Raw genomic sequence first — 3,618 nt, forward strand, 5'->3', positions numbered from 1 at the left:
CGTGGCATATACTCCCACTTCAGTTAGAACTGAGCTTTGCTTCAACTTCTGCTTCATGCTACTGTACTTCTTCTCAGAGCATATCACATCTTGATAGTTTTATATTCACCTGGACCCCTCTCCAAGCCCTATTCCAAGTTTGCGTCTGTAGAGAGAGTGTACCTGTGTTTTCACCAGGACTCTGCCAGCCACTGTGCAGTTAACTGTGGTTTCTGGGATGTGTGACGCAGAACTTATTTTCACCCAACTTGGACCCAACCCAGACGTTCTTGACCCCTGAAACCTTGATAGACCTGCTGTTAGGCCAGCCTGATTTACTCAACTTTTAATGTGGAGGAGTGTTCGTAATCTGATAATTTGTCAATTTTTTTTCAGGTTAAAAAACGCCCAATCGTCTTTGCCCCTTCATAACTTCTCAGCTAATTCAGTGGTCCTTAGTTCCCACTCGGTCCGCATGATCTCCCCAGTGGCTGGTGGTTGGCTACTCCGTCTTTCCAGCATCTCCTGTAGGTTGCACTTAATCCTGCTGCTTCTGCCCTGGGCAGCTGAGGTGGTCCTGTCCTTTATTTCCCTGCTCAGCAGCTGGCCCCTAGCTGTGTTGGGGGAGGGGGCACCTCTCCAAACCTGAGGCTGGGGAGGCAGAGCCCCAAAGAGGGGAAGTGCTCCCAGCAGCCAGTCTGGGGGTGGGGGAGTAGGAAATCCAGGCTCAACCAAGAGGAGATAGATCTTCACTCCTGGGGTTTCTCATCATCAAATCAAGAACTGTGGTGGTTCCTTTGGAAGCCACTTGCCAGCCAGGTCATGGGACCTATGCTTGGTTGCAAGTCTAGTGGGATGGGGGGGCGGGCAGTCAGTCTGCACAGTGGTGACAGGGTGTGGCATGGGGGTACAGGGAATCCTGGGCTCCTGGGTGCCTGGAACAGTCACGCTTCTTGGTGGAGCTCGAGGAGGTGGGCGGGGACTGGGGGTTTAGAGTCCCGAGAACAGGGGGCAAGCAGGGGGCCGCGGGTGTGCCCTGGTTACACAGTAGGAGCCTCAGGAGCACTTTGTCTTCAGGCGGAATGCGGGGCCGGACCTTGAACCCTCGGACCATTTACCCAGTGTTGCCGAAACTCGTTGCCCTCCTGCCCATGTCCTGTCAGAAGTGACTTCACTGCAAAACCCACAGCCAGGTAGCACGTCTGTTGTCAGATCGCCCTTCCCTTCCCTCTCAGGCTACTGCCGGGCCTCCTGGGTTCCTGTGTCTCCCTTTTCTTTCTCCTCCCAGCCCCCCTTTCTCTGATGATCGGCCTGGGCTGGACTGTCCCGCAGCAGCTGCCTGGCTCCTTCCCACAGGGGAGCGGGGGCTTGGTGGGCAGAAGGGTCTCGGCCCCGAGAGGCCGCAGCTGCTGGCCTTTCGTCTCCGTCCTCCCAGTCCCGTACTCATTCCCGGGCCTGCTCCTCGTCGGCCTCCTTTCTAGCCAGGATCAAAGCAGGGTCACCTTTCCTGTGAGAGAAAGGGGAGGTTCCTTCACCTTCCTTTGCCTCACGTTCACCCCACCCACTCCCTTTGCTCTGTGTTCCCCAGGATCTCTCTGTGGACACGGCTGTGTTTCCGGAGAAGGTGAGCAATGGGATGCTGAGGGGCAGCAGAGACAAGGAGGCCGTGGATGTGCCTGAGGAAGGCCCAGCCCACCAGGGGATCAGCCCCACCTTCATCGTTCAGGAGACCTCACTGTGATCTGGACTCGGGACAGTCTGTCCACATTCTGCCAGGCACACCCCCCCCCAACCATAAGCCCCTTGTCTCTCGAAGGCCAAGACCGAATCATTGTGTCTGCCCCAGGCAGAGGGTACAGCTGTCACGTACAGGGTCACGGGGATGGGGTAAGAGCTTTTCTTGACCTTCACCAATCTATTCTCGGGCAGAGATTCTAAGAATTTTTGGTCTCAAGATCCCTTTACGTTCTTAAAAAAGTAGGGCTCTGAAAAGCTTTTGCTTATGTGGGTAATTGCTATTGATATTTACCATATTAGAAATTAAAATAGACTTAAAAATATTTATTTAAAAATAACATTAATTAACCCACTATATGTGAATATGGATACCATTTTTATGAAAAATAATTATTTTCCATATTGGAAAATATTTAGTGAGAAGAGTGGCATTGGTTTACATTTTTGCAAATACCTTTAATGTCTGTTGTAATCGAGAGCTGGACTCTCCTATCTGCTTCTACATTCCATCTGTTGTTGCAATATCACATGTCATATGGCTTCTGGAAAATTCCATTACACTCATGAGAGAATAGGAGTGAAAAAAAGACAAATCGCATCTTGTGTTATGAAAATAATTTTGGCTACTTAGGGCACTGAATCGGTCTCAGGGACCCCCCAGGGTTCCCGGACCACACTTTGCATATCTCTGATCAAGAGCAAAACTTTTCCTGTAAAGGGCCAGAGTTCCTCCACAGGAACTCTGTAAATATTTTGTGCTTTACTGTCTGTCGCAGCTATTCGACTCTGCCTTGTATCAGGAAAGTAGCCATAGATCATATGTAAACAAATAGGTGTGAGTCTTTTCCCATAAAAACTCATTTAAAAAATCAGGGGCTGGATTTGGCCCACTGGCTATAGTTTGCCAACCCCTGATCTCGAATACCAAGATTACAGGGACTCTGGGTTTAGGGCTTAGGCCACAAAGGGGAGAGGACAGTGCCATCTGACTCATCCTAGCCAGGCTCCTTCCAGAGGAAGCGAAAGGTTATTTCTCAGACAAGGCTAGATTTTTCTATTTCAAATGACTCTAGTTCTCAATTTAGTGACATCTGCAGTCTCCACCTTAATACTTAGATATCCCTGGGCCAGCTCTGCTTCTCCCAAAGTGCATCGAAGCCTCTCCCCTGTAATTCTGCTGCCTCTCAGAAAGCACACGTATATCCAGCCCCAGGGAGGTTGTCCCGGCCATCACTGCCTCACCCCCACCTAGAGTCACAGGTACCTGGGGATGGAGCAGACGGTACAAGACGCTCACGTGGACCAATCAGCCCTCTCACTCCCGAGCCAGGCCACCTGAGCGTCATTTTGTCGTCCAGCCTCCTGTTTCCTTTTGGAGCTTCTTTCCTACATACCCCTGTTCCCAGGGTCTCCCAGTGAGCGGGTATTTTTCTTCCTCTGCTACAGAGGAAAAGGACGTTACTCCTGATTCTGGTTCATTTGTGGGTCGAAGTCTCCAACCTGACATTTCCTCTGGTTATTCCCATTCATCCCCTGGTCCTTTCCTCGGCTCTGCCTGCCCCCTGGCAGTACTGTCGCTTCCTGACCTGACTGTGCTGGGTGCTGTCCGGCTGGAGGAGACGGTCTCTGGACCCCTTGGGGACGGTCCAGAACACTAAGGATATGCCTGGAAAGATCCCGAGACAGACTTAGAAGCTTGTAATGATGGTACTTGCCCTCCCCCGGCCCCCCACCAGCTGCATCCTTCTTTGGCTCTCCTTGTCTTTTCTACCAGGTAATGTGGTCCCCCCTCTCCCAAAGGGTCTGGCATTACTAGGCAGAGGCTGGAGTCTGAGCGGGGCGGATGGAGCACGCTCCCAAACCTGATTTATCGGGAGAAGCTCCGTGCTGTGGGGGGGGGGG

Source organism: Neophocaena asiaeorientalis, unplaced genomic scaffold, assembly GCF_003031525.2.
Source record: "Neophocaena asiaeorientalis asiaeorientalis breed wild unplaced genomic scaffold, Neophocaena_asiaeorientalis_V1.1 scaffold345, whole genome shotgun sequence".
Taxonomy (NCBI): Eukaryota; Metazoa; Chordata; class Mammalia; order Artiodactyla; family Phocoenidae; genus Neophocaena; species Neophocaena asiaeorientalis.